The following is a 17,947-nucleotide window of genomic DNA, read 5'->3' as shown; positions in this document are numbered from 1 at the left end:
CTGCATACAGGATGACGTTCACCGTTACATCAGGGTCTCGGTTTGCAAACTGAATTTCCACACGAATTTGGCCTGATTTTATAGGGTGGAAATGTCCCTCGTCGCTGCCTTGGTCTGGAGTGAAATCGAAAGCCCACAAAGCGTAGCCTCCTGGGTAATCTTCGTACGTAATGCCGTAACTTGTATTGGTTCCTAACTGTCCAGTGGCTTCGTACAGGGACAAGTACGACCTCAAGTAATTCTTCTTGTCAAAGTCAGGTTCAAAGGGTCGGGTACACAAGGTCTTGCCATTGCGACTGACTTCGACTTGGACACGCCAAAGTGTTGAAAGTAGAAAGGATTTTTAGCGATAGCTCCGTTGAAGGCTTCATTTTCGACGATACCAACCATCAAACGTTTGGGTAGCTGTCCTTGGAACAGATGATCTTCGATCACGGATCGCTGTCCCTTGGGAATGGTGAAGGTTTTCACTTCCACGCGTCGTATGGGATACTTGGCGGTTGTTCTGCTCAATGTTTGACTGATGTCGTTACCCACTTTAGGTAACACTTCCACGCGTCGTACGTAGAGCCTGGCTTCCTCGATGACAGTTTTGCAAGCAGTATTACCTATCAAATGGAAAGCGGCACTGCTACGATTCAATCTCAGGCGGACATTCACCCCGTTCAGCAAATATTTCTCTTGCAACCACATGTCCAAATGCAAACGATCCATTAGTTCTAAACTTTGTCCGTTTTTGATTTTGTCTCTTCGTTCTACAAATCCGTCATTGTTCGGTGTTTTTTTTGCATCAGTTTCGAAATTTTCAAACTGCTCTGCTTCGTCAGCTTCCCATAGCACACAGGCATTGAGATGAGTGTTCTTGGCGTCTATTCCGTACGTCAAGAGATTTTCCAGGTACGCTCGATAAGGGTAAGTATCCATGCTGCTGCTGACCAGGTTGTTGTTCAAGTACAAGTCCACTCCGCTAAACAAGGAATGCATGAAATTGTTGACGGGAGCTATTACCTCATCGCCTTCTAGGGGCGTATTATCCTCATCGATAACTTTGACTTTCAAGTACAAGTAACTGCTATTCAGATCGATGTAATCTTCGGGCTGTCCTTTGATTTCAAACTCGATGGGAGCTGAGGCTGTCAATGAGGAAACGGGGTGAAATTCCACCCATTGGGATTCTTGCATCGTCATCATCGTGGGGGGCATGGCAAACAGGTCCAGTTCCGTCTTGGAACAAGCGCAAGATTCTCGGTGCATCATTTTTTCTCTGGGTCTCAATAATCGAAAACGTCTAAGTCTCGAACGGTTCTTCTTTTCTTCGCCTTTCTCGCTTGAAGTCTGGTGAAAGGGTGTTTTCTTCGTCGTCTCTTTCTGCCTTGTCCTTGCTGAATGCCTGACTCGGTAGCGTGCAGGGCATTTATAGGTGTGTCTTGTCGGCCTAAAATGTCTTTACCCGTTTGCAGCAAGACATTTTTGCCTGCCCTCATGAAGGCTTCTTTAGGGTTTTGTTTGTCGATGATGACATTTTGGAGAAATTCTTTGCCTTGCGTCAGTGCCGCATCTTTCAAGGCGTGCAATCCGCGTGTCACCATCGGTTTCAACACCTAGGCCACATAACGAAAGGCCGATTTTAACATATCTCCTAAACCGTGTCCTCGCTGTCGAGCAACCCCTCGGTACACTGGATACATGACTTACTTACGAGTCGTGAGAGAACCGTTTTCGAAAATGGAGTTTCACCGTGACTTTTCCTTTGGTGAATGAAATATTTTGTCCCAGATCTCCTTTTATAGCAATGTTGACCGTGTCCAAATACGACTTGCTGACCGGCAAATAGTGAGGATGGACAAATTCGCGGTGAACGTGGTAAGTGTTTCCACCTTCCTCGTCAGCGTTCGTGGCAGAATCCACTTTGAAAGGAATGACACGCAGTAACGGTACGGAGGTGTGTCCCACCACGTTGTACTCCACCACATCGGAATACACGAACATCAAATTCAGTCCTTGGTTCAGTTCTACCGGGGCACGAAATAACTTGCTAAAAGACTCGTTGTCGTAAACGATGGGTAATTCGTTTTTCTTGAGCATGGCCTTTCTCATGTCCATGTCTCCGCCCAACATGTCAAACAATTCAGGACAAAATAAAATGGACATGATTTTACTCCGTTCAAATTTCATCAAGAAGCGACGAGCTACTTTGTGGTACTCCATGGTGACACTTTTGTTGACATGCTCCAAAGCTTTCCCAAACACGCCATTAAACCTGGAGGCTATGGTGCTGACCAAATGATGACCACTAAAATAATAGCCTGGGAGAATGGACAAGTGATAGGTGGTGTACTTTTGATTTTGTAAACGGGTTTTCTTGTCATATTTGACGTTCTCATCCAAGTAGCGTTGCAATTGCTCGTCATGAACTTCCACATCAAAAAAATTTTGATTGGGAAGGACATTGAGGACTTGGGTCGGGTGAATCATTTCTACTAAAGCCACTTCCCAATGGGCTTCGTGATCTAAGGGGATGGCTTGAGGTAATTTGGCCGTGTAACAGCACAACGTGTTGTGGGGAAACACCTCCATGGAACTGTCACTGGGTAAAGTTAAGTAAAATTGGTTTTGGTGACTCATAATTCCAGAGTTCTGTGGCTGTCTGAGGGGTTACTGGACGTCAGAGGCGTGTCTCCGTCTAAAATGGGGTTCTGATTGTGGTTGAAGTGGTGACTGGCACTGGCACTGGACACAAGGTTCCCGTTCGAGGAGAATTTCAGGGAGGGATTAGGAAGCAGGTAACCGATGCAACTGCTCAATAAAATGGTCCACAATTGTTTGTCTCCTTGTTGCAAACTCAAATTGGCAATGGCTGCCCCGATGACACAATACACCACGAAGATTTGGCAGAAAAAGACGATTTGCGTTTTAGGCACACGTTCTCCACACCACACCCACAAGGGTTGCTTTTGTAAATCTTGCACAGAAGAACTAGGTGAAGAAGGAGTGGTCGACGTAGCTGCGTCTGCTGTGTGAAAGGGCATGATGGTCACTTCTTTTTATAGTCGATGACTTGCGAAGCGTCGATCCAAGAATCAAAACTGGGTGGATATCCTTTCCAACGTACTTTGACTTCTTTGACACGTCGTTTGCCCACTTTACGGGTTCTGCGTTCGAGAATGCTTTCGATGTCGTACACGTCGTCTTCTTTTTTGGTGACACGTTGTAACTCGGGCAAATAAAACGTTCCTTTGAGCACTTCTCCGTTCATGTCTTCCAATTTATAGACGGCAGGATGACGGCCATGCACACGTCCAGTGACGCGAAACAATTCGGTCGTCCAGTTAGGTAAGTAACCTTTGTCGAAAGTGCGTTTGGTTTTGCAAATGCGCACCCAATCTCCTACGGCCAACTCTCCACTTTTCTCGGGGACAGCCCTCGTCGGGGACGTACCAAACAGACGCTCAAACACCAGCACTTCTCGTTCTCGGGAGTCACGTCTTGCGGGGCACGTCCGATGCTTCGATGGTAAGATTGGTTGTACGCTTGCACCAGGTGTGGTAAGATGTCGATGTACTTCAGAGTGTGGTGATGCGTAAAATATTTCCACATGCGTTCTTTCAAAGTGCGTTGAAAACGTTCCACGATGCTGGCTTTGGTTTCGGGATTCTCGGTGGTAAAAAAATGAATGTCACGTTTCTTTAATTCTTTTTGGAAAGCTTGGTTCAGAAATTCGGTGCCTTTGTCCGTTTGCCATCGAAGAGGGTGACGACCGCTTTGTTTCAACACCCGTTGCAGGGCTCGCACTAACTCGCTGCTCGATTTGGAAGTCAAGGGCACGACCCAGGCAAATTTGGAAAAGACGTCGATGACACAAAACAAATATTTGTAGCCACGATTGTAGCTGGCCAAATGAGAGACATCGGCTAAATCGGCTTGCCATTGATGATCGATGCCTTCCACTAGGGTGCGACTTCTGGCAAACTTGCGTCGAATGGGTTTGTGTAAAGTGTAGGTAGCTTGGTCTTGTAACCATCGTTGCACTTGAGGTAAACGGAGACTTTTCAGTCGAGTTTTGGCAGCACGATACAATTTTTGAACTCCTGCGTAACCTGCAGGATGTGAGGGATCGTAGTAAATGCTGGCTAAGACTTTTTCCATTTTTATTTTTTGTGTTAATAAGACACACTCTTGGAGGATGCTACTCTTTTTCTCTTGGGGTACTTTCTTGGATTGCAATGCTTTGCGTGTGCGGCCGGCAATAGGTGTCGAAGAGGAGGATGTCTGAGCGGGGGATATCGGTTCTTGTTTCACTTCTGTCTTCACTTTCTTTTTCTCTTGTGATGAAGAAGGGGTGGCCATCATCTTTTTAATTCATCCAATTCTGGAGGTAGGTGGTGTTGTTAACTTGCGTACTTTTTCTGGTGGAGTTTGAAACCCTTCTTCTTCTTCTCCTTTTTCTGTCTTGGTCACGGGTACTGGTGGTACTGGTACTGGTACTGGTGATGGTGCTGGACTTTTCATCAAGGTCTTAAAATCTTTCAGAGTGGGTAGAGCTGTTTCGTCTAAAGCTTTCTGGTGAAAGAGTTGCAGTCGTTGCAAGAGTTGACCGTACTTTTGCGATTTTTCTGTTTCGGACAAATCTTGGCGATTCATCAAGGACTGCAATTCGTGTTGTAACTGGGACATCTCGCTCAAATTGGGATTGGGAGGTAAATGCGGGGTGCGTTGTTCTTGCCACCGATGGTATTCCATCCATCGTTTGTAAGGCACTAAAGCTAGTTTTCGTCCTTCCATGGGGTTGTCAGGGGTGGATTCTGAGATCTTGGGACTTCCGAGGGCCTTTTTATCTTGCTCCCACCAGTCCTCCCAACATGGTTCCCAAGACTCCTTTCAGTATGGGACCTAACAAGAGAGGCAAAATGCCTCCACGTTGGACCAACATCTTCTTTTTTTGACGAATGGGAATTTTCTTTCGAACCATTTGGCGAAGAACGTGACGATGCTTGCTTAAGCATTGTTTCTGGTGTTTGGACAAAGGGATCGTGCCTTTCAAAACGTTCAAACAACATTCGCACACGGTATCGATGACCTCTTTGGAGGCCGTTTGAATGAGTTTTTCTCGTAGGGGTGGAGAAGCTTTGGACAGGACAGATAACATGTCCCCATGTTTGGCTAAACGTGGTGGCAGTCCTTTCCTTTTGTTTCCTTGGGGTTTTCTGGAGGGTGACATCTTTGAGTCTTCAGGAGCACCAAAAAAACACTGATACCCTACTTGGTCAGAGGCCTTTATTATACTGGAACGCGTCGCCACTGATTGTCTTTACGTCGTATCAGTTTGAGGACAGGCATGACACGTCGTGCAGGGGTACGCAACGGACTAAATCGAGCCAGTTCTTGCTTGGACAAATCCAGTAAACTTTGTAACATGCCCGATCTTTCTTGGAGTTTGATTTTGGGAGAAGGTACTTTGTGAGCAGCAGCCACTGCCACTAAATTGGAGGGTCCTGCCACTGGGGAAGTTCTTTTGGGGGTCATCAACGGAGAAGTTCTTGGTGTAATCAACGTCTCCAAGTACTCTTCAGTTCCTGGTGTCATCAACGGAGAAGTGGACAAACGTGAGGATGCCGGAGACGCAGTCACTGCCGTGGCAGATCGTGGTTTGCGAGTGTAAGGTTGCGTCCTGGCCGAAGTGCCTCTCTTGCGACTAGTTTTCTTCTGTGGACTTTTCTTTTTCTGGGGACTTTTTCTCTGTTTCTTTTTCTGGGGGCTTCTTTTCTTTTTCCGGGGTGGTGGTGTCTGGTAAGAGGAGGGTCCTGCCACTGGAGAAGTTCTCCTTGGGGACCTGGTCTTTTTCTTCTTGGGGCTTCGTTGGACTTTTGTCTTGGGTATAACTTTGGGGGCATTAGGATCCCATCTTAAGAGTGAGCGAATGATGACCCCTCCTAGAGTACCGCTCCCTCCAGGTTTCAAAATGATTTGTTTTTTGGTTTGAGTGTCGATGCGGGGATCGGCCAGTTGGACCAAAGCGACTTTGTTTTGATCAAAAAAGCGTTTGGTTTGATGAGGAATCTGAATGATTCCTTGGAGTAATTGACGTGCCGTCACCGTGAACCATCGTAAGACTTCTTTGAGACTAGCTTCTAAGACACGAGCTCGTGTTTGTGGATCTTTTTCTCGACTGATGCCATACAAGGCACGAATCAATTTGACGGGAAGATGCGACTGAACGGACGTCATGTTCACACTGTGTGAGACAGACGAAAAAGGGTCTGAGGTTTTTATAGATTTTTTTTATGGGGTGTGAAATGAAGTCGAGGACGGAGACGTGTACAGGACAGGCCCTCCGTCTTGGCACCAGTGGTGAAACAAGTGGGTACGAAATCGCAAATCCTCGGGGGTCGTAGGTTTCAAATCGACGAGTAAACAGGCGTGTGGCGTTTGAGTGGCATCGTCGTACGCCTGAGTCAGCCAAGGCGTTCCTAACTGTTTGGCTAAGACTTGCACTTGCGATTTATCTCGAGGGCTTTTAAACAAGACCACATAATGCGCATTGAGACTGATGGTGCGATGGGCTTTACTTTGTTGAAACAAATTTTGGGTGATGTAAACGACACTGGCATTACGGTGATGCCCTTTGCGCGTGAACCACAGTTTAATTTCTTCTTCGTCTTCTCCTAACATGTCGTCGAAAATGACCAAATGGGTTTGACGTGAGTCAGAGACGATGCCGTCGTCTTCTTTAAGAATGCCTTCCACAAACACGATGGAATCGCCTTGACTTTCTCGCAAGAGGTTGTACGCCGATTGCCACTCTTTGTAACACCACACGATCCTTTGAGGTGGCCGATCGATCAAATGATGTTTATGTTCGATCAAACGTTTGACGAATTCGGTTTTGCCTGAACCGCTAGGTCCAGCAATGAGCATGTTAAAGGGATGGCGAAGATACAAAGCCTCCCAACTGTTCGTCGATGACTTTGACAGTAGAGAAAGAGGGAGCAGAGACAGCAGAGGTAGCCATTGTGTGAGAAATGTCACTTGTGACACGAAAAACAAACAAGACAAGAGTTTATATACTTTTTCAGAACACGTTTATTGAATGTTTTTTTTCAAACATGAATACGAAAGACAAAAATACATAAAAGCCAAAGGCTTAAGTACAAGAATAAAAGGCACATGATAACCATGAACGTGGAATAAAAACAAGTGTCTGTACAACAACCACATGTTTTGGGTAAAGTTCTAACCAGTTCTATAGTAGGGGGTAAGGTCACACAAGTGTCCTCCCGAAAGGGTCTTTCAGGCCTGTCCACGACAGTCCTGTCCTGGGTGACGGGTTCTTCTGGCACCGTCACTAACACGGGTTGAAAAGTAACTTTTTTCCTTGAATAACTCTCGTGCATACTGGGCCACCTCTTGTGTCCAAGCCTCAAAACCCTGGTCTCGGTGATGTCCAACATTTGACTCCTAACCAATCTGGTTTCTTCTTCGTCAACGACATGGTAAGTTACTTCAATGAACAATGAACTATCGATCTTGCCTAGGGTTCCTTTTTATATACAGACCAATACCGACGTGACCGTACGGCAACGTAAAGTGATTGGGAAGTCGCACTCGCTTCTGGTATACAATTTGATAGACTTTTTCAAGGGTCGACTGACGATGTGGTGAGTGGGTAATCTTGTTCGGTTGATAGGTGGTCACTTTAAAGTTTCCATCCTCTCCCGATTGCAAGGCTTCTTTCAATACCCCAAAGTTGACCACTCGACTGGTACGATAATTTAGAGTCAGTCCTTTCACTTTGCACGTCGTGTGCACTTCTCCTTGTTTGTCCCGGTATTCGTAGCCGTAATTTTTGGGGCCGCCACTGACGAAACTTAGAATCTTGTCGTCGGGATGCTCGTCTGTCCAGGCTCCTAAACGATCTCCTTCGATGTCAGGGTGCTGTTGACTCGGGTGATGGATGTAAATGCAAATGTCCGTGTCAAAGTACAGGACGCGTTCTTCTAACAGTTCTAAAGCTTCGTACAATTTTAAGCGAGCATGAGCTGTCACGTAAGCCGCAATGATGACATTTCCAAAAGGGTCGTCTTGTACAAAGTCCAGATCTTCTTCGTAATTGACCAAGATCAAATCCTCTCGAACGACGTCCACGCGTTTCATGTATTTGGTTTTGTCGTGAATCATCTGGAAGTAGCGGGAAGGTTCTGTCAAATATTCCGTCTTGGGTAAACACGGTCGTTGTGCCATTTTACCCCACAAGCAATTTAACATCACTTTGGCAAACGATCGCCTGCCTTCGTTTTTTTCGATGTGGTCTAAAGAGATGCCTTCTTGTTCGTAGTATTTCTCTTTGAATTTTATTTGGTCTTCGGGAGTGTGACACCAGGAAGGATAGCCGCTGGCTTCTTGTTTCAGTTTCAAAAAGGCATCCACGTAGTCGGCGAAAATGCCTTTCTGAGTAGGGTCACCCTTGTGGTATTGTTGTGTCTTGGGAAAGTGGCAAATTTCGTACACATCTAACAGTTGGTATCCCATGTCCAGAGCTTTGAACAATTCTACGCTGATCCAGGTTCCCGTCAAGGCACGTTCTTCCTGGCTGTGATGGCAAGGTTGGTCTTGGTTGCACTTTTCGGCACAAGTACGGCACAATGGAAACATCAGTTTGCCTTGACAATGGTGAGGTAAGACGGGATGGTATAGGTTCGTGGGAGGCAAAACTTTACACTTGATCAAGCCTTCGTATTGTCGAATGTTTTCAGGTCGATGTATTCCGTCAACAATTGCGGGTGCCCTACAGGAAAGCGACAATATTTGCACACGTAGGGATACAACGAACACACGTCCAAGTATTTGATTTCTTCTCCTTTCTCTTCGTCGGCTTGGTACAGCAAACAGGTGGCATTGGTCCTTCCTCCGTACAAACTATCCCTCGGGTTCAGCGGGTCCATGAACTGGTAACCTTCCACGAGGCGTTTAAACTCGGGATCGGTTTTCATACGGTGATCGTACTCGTGTTCCCACATTTCCACCACTTGGTATCCTTCCTGTTCTAACTTTAGGCGCCGCTGACAAGTGTCCTGGTACAAGTCTTCCATGGTTCGTTGCAAAAACTGATTTTTAGTGCCACGGTCAGGGTAACAGACGGGACATCCGTGAAATAAGCAACCGTTAAACTCGTACACGATCTTGGGGTTTTCTAAGTCCCAGCCATCGACCGAATACGTTCCGATGGTCTTTTCGCCCCCTCCGTTGCGGGCATGCTGAATCCACTTGTCTTCCTTGTCGCACAAGTAATGTAACCAACGTAGGGCTTTGACCGAGTATTGACGTTTGACAAAGTGGGTCGTTTGAGGACTGATGACAGCCACGGTGTTTTCAGGCATGAATCGTTGTCGATACACTAAGGAACACGCTTTGGCAATGGTGCAAGCTTCTTTCAAAGGATCGACCCCTCCGTGTTCCATGAACAGTTCTCGAAATTTTCCACAGCAACGCCGTAAAATGTCCACGTCGGAACGACAATACTTTAGCATTTCTTCCTGAAAGTCGAAAGGGTCCGAGGCGTGAGCCTGGTACCAAGCGTAGAAAGCTTCTCGTTGCTCGGTACGCATGTTGTCGGGGTCGTAATAGTGAGCCTCAGGTAAATGGGGTAGAACGGCATGTTGATTGGCTTCCGTATTGAAAAAGTGAGGAAAGTACCCTTTAGCCATTTCTGTCATTCCAAACGTTTTAGGCATTCGACTCAAAGGCATGGCCAAGTAACTCATCGAATCTTTAAACTGCACTTGTCCCACTTGCATGAAAATGATTTTGGCTCCGTTCAAAGTCACTTTAGGACGCTCGGTGCCTTGTTCCGTATAGTATCTGAGAAGAAACTGTCCATCGTATCCGGAGAAATTGTGAGCCATCACCGTGGCATGACGATGACAATCTCCGTAACGTTCGATGTCCTCTTGGCTCCACGTCTTGTCGATGGGATCTAAGACCCATTGGGCAAAATCGGCTAACGTGTTCGGTCCTCGAAAGATTTTTTCACGCCCTCCAGGAATCTTGCTGCAGTGAGGACAATGACTGAAGATAGGTTCTTGAATGCACTTCTCGCACGCTCGATGAGCCACGCAGAAATTAGGAATGTGAATGCCGGTCTCTTGCATGCATTGGAAATCGAAAAAGATGAAATTGCTTTTCTTCTTGTGACCGTCCTCTTTCTCTGGTGGGGGTTGGTATTTTTGCACGTAGCATTGGTGTTCCAAGTCGACGATGTGGTGACAAATGTGACATTTTTTCTTTCCTCGACATACGTGTGCCTTGGTACTGTTGGTACGTATGCCTTGTCAACACGTAGGGCACAATCTCAGGAGTTGACAAGCACATTTCTTCTGTGAACCTTGTGTTTTCAAATGTTGTTGGTAACAGGTAGGGCTGACAAACGTGCGCAGACAAGTCGAACAAGGCACTGGTTCTTCGCTCAGACAGGGTGGAGAGGCCAAACATCCTGGGCATTTCCATCCACAATGTTTGTGTTGCTCTCGATTATTATAACCATAGTCACATTTCTCACAATAATAAACATATCCCAGGAATCCGGTGATAGTGGTAATGGTATCGAAATGGTCATCGTGATAATAAACATGAACGTATTTTCCGTCCTTAAAGTCTTGGCCTCGAAACAACAGAGGTCCGCGCATTTCTTGAGGGTGCACTTTCAAGGTGTAGCGTGGAGCTAGGGCATCTTGCAATTTTTGCATCTCAGGAATGCCACAGGGTGTGTCTTTGGAAAGACCAGCTTGTTCCAACAGGAGTTCTGCTTCGTTTCGTTGTTTGGCTCGGTCCGATTGTCGAATAGTTTTCCAGGCTCTTTTCCATTCTACCGTGTCGTTCTTGTTGGCATAGGTTCGTCCCACCACGATGGCTCGAGCTAAACACATCTGGTCTTGAGGGTTGTTAATTCGGACGAGACTTGTTTTGGTGTTGCGAAGGTCGTCCACCAATAAGACCTTTTTGCGTCCTGTCCCTTGAGGGAGAGAGACGTGAGCCATTTTCAGTGTGGCTTTACCATAGGTGATGTCAAACTGGTCATTAGATTGTTGTACGTGTTGAATCTTGTCCATGACTTTGGAAGGTGTTAGTTCTGCGGGTCTGCTAAACTCGATCCAAACAGGGGATTTCAAACCGTCGTGATCTATGGATAGTGTCAAGCGATCGTCTTCTTTGGGTTGACATTGTCGCTTGAGTGAGGTGAGCAAAGAATCCCACATCTCGGTGATAAACCCTTCTGCTTTCTCCAAGGGTACGTCGGCCTTGAAATCTTTAAACTTCACTGTGTAGGTGTAAGCCGTGGTTCTAAATTTTCTAGAGGAGCGCTTTTCCGTCTCTCGAATGGAATAGTACTTTTCAGGGTTGACTAAGGGTGGTGAACTTGGTTTAGAGGGTTCTGATTCTGGTTCACTCATGTCCTCTTCAAAATCACTGGCACGAATTTGTGCCAAGATTTCAGCCCTGGTACGAGGCGATAGATCACGTTTCTGCCTCTTACTTTCTTCTTCTTCTTCTTTCTTCTCAAATGAATAGGATCGTTTCATCTTGAGTGCAAAACGTCAAATGACTCAAGTTCAAACACCATAGACTAATTTATAGTCATGGCAGACCAGCGTATATAAAAGGGTGTGTGTCTTGTCCTTTCACTATTCATTTCACTCTCAAACCGAGCACAACGATGGAAGAGACTAACCAGATGGAACGTTTCGTCAGAGCTTTGCGAGGGGTCATTAGAAAATTCTCTTCAGACCAGCCTACGGACTACTCTCCTTCCTTTCGAGATAAAAGTCAGGATACTTGCTATATCTGTAAGAAGAAAGGGCATTGGTCTTCAGAGTGTCGAGACCGTCAAAAAAAAAAAAAAACAGGGGCTAAAAAAGACAAAAGTCAAGTTACCTGTTATTATTGTAAAGAAAAAGGACATTGGTCTCCAGATTGCCCAAAAAAGAAACAAGAGGAGTCAGAAGAAAAGAAGGATTCTTCAGAAGAAGAGAGGGATTCTTCGGAAGAAGAGAGGGATTCTTCGAAAGAAGAGAGGGATTCTTCAGAGGAAGAAGAGGAAGAAAGAAGACAATTCTATTTAAAAGAGACAAAGAAACAGGAGAAGAAAAGAAGAAGGGAAGAAAATGAGGAAAAAACGGTGAAGAAATTCAAAAAACAGAGAGACCAAACAAGGAGAAAGAAGAAGTCAATGAACTTTTAATTAAAGTGTTCTGTTGTGAATTGTGAATTGGATTGTAAAAAATGGATAAAAGAATACATTAATGATATAAGGTAAGTGTCTTTGAGTTTTGATTTTAAAATAAGAAGCTACACTCACGCACTCATACACAGACATGTACTATAAGGGTAAAATGGATGGGGTTTATTTTTGAGTTATTGGCAAATTGAAATTGTATTTCTTTTCGAGAAATGTGTGTGGCCCTGAAAAGGGCCTTTTTTCTTTATGGGGTAGGAGTGAGTTTAACCAATCAACTTTAACTGCCTTAAGCCTTTGCCACGGCCAAGGCCTACTTCTGATGATTGGGTTGAAATCACTAAGGGTGGTACGATAGGCTTAGTCACAGGGTTGGTGTGTTTAGCTCGGGAAGGTCGTATTCTCTTCGGTCGTGATAAAGAAGTCTGATACATTTGTTTCAGACTTCTTAACTCCGCTAAAATGTCCAACAGTACCGTAGCCGTTTGATTTTCACCCTCTTGTTTCTTTGCTGCTACTTCATCTTGCTGTTGTTGCTGTTGTTTTTTTCTTACCTCTTCTTGTTGCTGTTGCTGTAGGAGAAAAGCTTGTTCCGCTTCCTTTTGTCGTTGCATAAATTTCTCCAACTTTTCTTCTTTCTGTCTCTGTCTAAAATTCTCCACTTGCGGTAATGAAGAATGAGACGAAGGTTTTGGAACAAATTCTTGCGAGGTAAGAAAATCCACAAAATCCCAATTCACCTCTTCTGAAAGTAAGTCCGGGTTCCCTTGGGCGGTCTCCCCTGCTGGTGCACCCCAATGGATCGTTTTCTGAATTTCTGTCATGTTGAATCACTGTCGCATAGATTGACTGCACACAAGCGCTAGCGAATCTATATAGACCAACTGACGTCACAGACTAATCTCTTCGGATTGGATGCGGGCTGACTGAATTTTGTAACGCGTGTTTGGATTGGTGAATGAACTCAATCCGTTTCAATCCTACCTCTACCTATAAATAAGCGCAGTTCAGTGCATTGATTCACTTGTTCTCGTTGCTTCAAGATGTGGACCGATGTGCAATCTTCTACGCTTGTGTCTTCCATGATGTTCCGGATGGACATACCCATATATGTCCGATCCAAGTGGACCGTTGTCCACAGGACAAACACCAGTCTGTGGATACGTAGGATCTACGTAGAAAGACAAGGATGCCTCAAAAGAGTCCTGATTTACGGTCCTACAGTGAAACGCAGCCTAAGGACAAGAAGAAGACCAATGCGGTGCCCTTTATGTTAATGGATACATTAACATAAACCCAAAGGCCCTTTTCAGGGCCAGCCATATTTCTCGAAAAGAGAATGACTTTATTCAATTGCCTACCCCTTTTTTAAATTTAAATTTAAATTTAAATTTAAAAAAATAAAAAAAAATAAAAAAATCCCATGTTCAATTCCCCTTGAGGCTAGAGTGGCCCAGGGTTTTTTCTCCATGTTCAATTCCCCTTGAGGCTAGAGTAGCCCAAGACTATTTCCCATGTTAAATTCCCCTTGAGGCTAGAGTGACCCACGATTTTTCTCCATGTTAAATTTCCATTGAGGCTAGAGTGACCCAGGGGTCTCTGTAATGCTAATTCCCATTGAGGCTAGGGTGACCCCATTCACTACTAAAAGGGTTGTTAATTTAAGAAGAAAGAATCGTGAAAGTCAAAAGGGAAGACGCAGAACCCCTTTCCCCAATATTTTTGAGTGATGGGTTGTAAAGACAAACCTAAAGGATATTTTAAAACAAACAAACACACAAACAGTAAATAAATAAGTAAATAAATAAATAAATAATGCGTGTCATGAAATATGTCATTTAAAAAATGCGAAAAGAATCAGAACAAGCAGAAGTTTGACAATAAAATCTTTATGAAATTTTAATCAGGAAAGTATAGAGAAAAGAACCAATCCATGGAAATATTATGTAAACTCAAAATCAAGACTTTGACAAAATGCTATTTGCAAATCTGAATAAGTATTTTGGGGCTAAACAGAAATTCACAAGATTGTAATGAAATTCAGAAGAGTGCTAAAGTTGATAGAACTGATAGTTCAGATTGAACATTAGCCAAGCTTAAGAAAGTGGATGAGGCATAGCTTAGTGCCTGAAATAAGACCTTTCCTTGCACTGACAATTCAATCTCACTCTAGTGGATAAGCAACAAAATATATGTCAGTGGTGTAAAGAATTAAAAAAATTAAACCCAATGACATGCCCAATATATTTCTGGGAGGGGGCTTTTTTCAACTCTTGCTGGTGGGACTAAAAAAAAAATCCAAAATAGGACACCTGGGTTCCTAATTATAAAACCCAAGCAAGATCTGTTTTACCCCAAAGATCAACATGATCAGTTTCTCTCCAGTATGTATGGTCTGATGCTCTTTTAAATGTCCATTCCGACTATACAGCTAATCACAATCATGACATTTAAATGGCTCATCTCCAGTATGTGTCACTATGTGCCTCTTCATCAGTGCTACATCTAAATACTTTATGTCAAAACTTCACATTTGATTGGTTCCTTTCCAGCATGCATCCTCAGATTTAAATTCTGAATAAATGTTTTATCACAAACTTCGCATCTGAATGTTTTTTCTACAGTATGCAAAAATTACTTTTAAATGCCTTGGTATGTGTGCACATATGCTCCTTTCAACTTCCATTGTGACTAAATATTGTATCACATAAGTTACATTTTAATGGTGTCTCTCCAGTATGTGTCATCATGTGAATCTTCAAACTACTGCTACATATAAATACTTTATCACAAACTGCACACTTGAATGGTTTCTCACCAGTATGTATCATCAGATGTTTATGTAAAGTAACACTTTGACTAAACATTTTATCACAAACATCACATTTGAATGGCTTCCTCCGTATGTGTCCTCATGTGACTCTTCAAACTACCACGACAACTAAAAATTTTATTACAAACTTCACAGTTGACTGGATTCTCTCCAGTATGTATCCTCATGTGCTACTTCCAAGATGAATTCTGTCAAAACATTTTATCGCAAACTTCACATTTGAATGGGTTCTCTCCGTTATCTACGTATATATGCCTCGTTAGACATTCATTGCGACTAAATGTTTTCTCACAAACTGCACACTTGAATGGTTTCTCTCCAGCATGTATCCGCAGATGCATCTTGAGATATCCATTCTGGCTAAAACATTTATTACAAATATTACACTTGAATGGTTTCTCTCCAGAATGTGTTTTCATGTGCCTCTTCAAATCAGAACTATGCCTAAATGCTTTATCACAAACTGCACGCTTGAACGGTTTCTCACCAGTACGAATGCTCGGATGCTCCTTTAGATGTCCATTCTGAGTAAACGTTTTATCTCCAGTATGTTTGTTCAAGTGTCTTTTCAAATCACCATTCAGTGCAAGCATTTTCTCACAAAGCGAATTTGAATCTCAAACATGAGGATGCGCATTGTCAAGTTCCGACTTCAATGGCCGCTGGTTCAGGATGGAAACGGACCTATACCACTAAAGACTAAAGCCAAAACGGACTAGCGCTCGAAAGGCCCGGTTCAAAAAGGCCCATTTCTGTATGCAGTATTAATTACTACTATCATGTGTACTAATATAAATAAAGAATGCATAAATATGAAATCCTAATTTGTTACTGTGAAATATACATATGAATACTGAAAAGGAAACCTAACACGGAACTAAAACAACAAGAGACGGATTAGATGGCTAAAAGGGAGGTTAATTTAAGAAGAACGTATAGAGATAGTCACGGGAAGACGCAGAACCCCTTCCCCCAATATTTTGTAGTGATGGGTTGTAAAGACAAACATAAAGGATATTTTAAAACAAACAAATACACAAACGAACAAACAGCTATAAATAAATAAATAAATAATGCGTGTCATGAAATATGTCATTTAGGAAAATGCGAAAAGAATCAAAACAAGCAGAAGTTTAATAATAAAATCTTCATGAAAGTTTTAATCACGAAAGTAAAAAGAGAAGAACAAATCCATGGAAAAATTTGTCATGATGTACCCATTTAACAACCACTAGATTAAGACAACACCGAAAACATACATACTCTACAACACGATGTGTCACACGAAACGTGAGATTTGCCCCAGCCGCGACACAGTCGTATTTCGTGACCAAAAAACCCCTTCGATTTTCAGGAATTGTAGCCATAACGGTTTGTCATCAACAAAGAAAAAAAAAAAAAATTCTTGATGAATGTGATTATGTCTGTAATAAGCGTGCATAATAGTAAACAGTTTTTCTCAAAGATTAGCCAAATTTATCCTTGGGGCACACGGCATTTTTTTCTCATTTTAGATGCAACTGAAAAGTTTCTTTGAAGTGGGAATTTTACTCCAGATATAAAATGCAAAACGTAATTATTTCAGTTGTTGGAATAATGTCCACGTGTGCGATTCAGGAATCAATACGTTACCAGTAAGCAAAGCCAAGCAAAAATAAATTTAAAACTTCAGGTTGACGGAGAATTTTTTAATCAAATACAACAAGAAGAGGAGGATTTAATTCATAACGCACATAATGCAATCATACTACACATACCGCAATTATAACACACATACTGCAATCATACTACACATACTGCAATCATACCACACATAATGCAATCATAACACACATACTAGTAGTGAATGGGGATCTTATAGGGTCTATGGGACTTATCATTAAAAATACCCTTGGGAACATATAGGGTCTATGTAAATTTAACATGGAGAAAAATCGTGGGAACATATAGGGTCTATGGGAATTAACATGGCCAAAAACCCTGGGACAATATAGGGTCTATGGGAATTAACATGGCCAAAAACCCTGGGACAATATAGGGTCTATGTAAATTTAACATGGCCAAAAACCCCTGGGACTGTATAGGGTCTATGTAAAATTGAAACAGGGAGGGTCTCTATTTTTTTAAAAAAATAAAAAAATAAAAAAAGGGGTAGGCAATGGAAAGGCTATCTCTTTTCGAGAAATATGGGGGCCCTGAAAAGGGCCTTTGGGTTTTTCTTCTTCTTCTTTTAACTTCTTAACTTCTTCCACCATCCTCTTATTTTGTCCATCATTCCTTTCTTCTTTTTCTTTTCTGTTTCCGGCAGCCAGTCCGGGTGGCCCATGGACCGGAACTTCTCTTGGATTTTCATCCAGTTTGTGTTCAGTTTTTCAAATTCATCCCTTTTTTTCTATTTTCTTCTTCTTTTCTTTCTTTATACCATCTCTCTTTAATCTTCTTGACTTCTACCTCCATCACTTTTCTCACCAACTCCTCTCCTTTCCTCAGTCTTTCCTGGCCTCTCTCCACATAAGAGCACTCTGTCCCATGTGACATTTTTTCAAGAAAGCACCTGACTTTGCTTGCATTGTCAAGTGCTTCCTTTAGGCTTCCCACTCTGACATAGGTGGGATTTATCATACCTCTCAATATTTTTTCCTCCTCTTCAATCATTCCTGCTATCAGTTCTTTGGCTATGTTTAGACATTTAGCGTAGTCCAGGTACTCTGCTATCTTCCATTCTTTTTCCAGTCTCTCCACTACATAGATACCATCTATTATCCAGTTGTATATATGTACCAAATTGTTGAACAAGTCACTTGCAACCACCATCTTCGTTTTTATTATTCCGTAGAATGGTTCGAACGACGAACGTGGTGGGTTATTATAGTGAAAGCGCGGACGTG

This window comes from Sinohyriopsis cumingii, chromosome 9 (assembly GCF_028554795.1).
Source record: "Sinohyriopsis cumingii isolate HCF-2022 chromosome 9, ASM2855479v2, whole genome shotgun sequence".
Lineage (NCBI taxonomy): Eukaryota > Metazoa > Mollusca > Bivalvia > Unionida > Unionidae > Sinohyriopsis > Sinohyriopsis cumingii.
The sequence above is the reverse complement of the archived record's forward strand: the minus strand, read 5'-3'. Positions refer to the sequence as shown.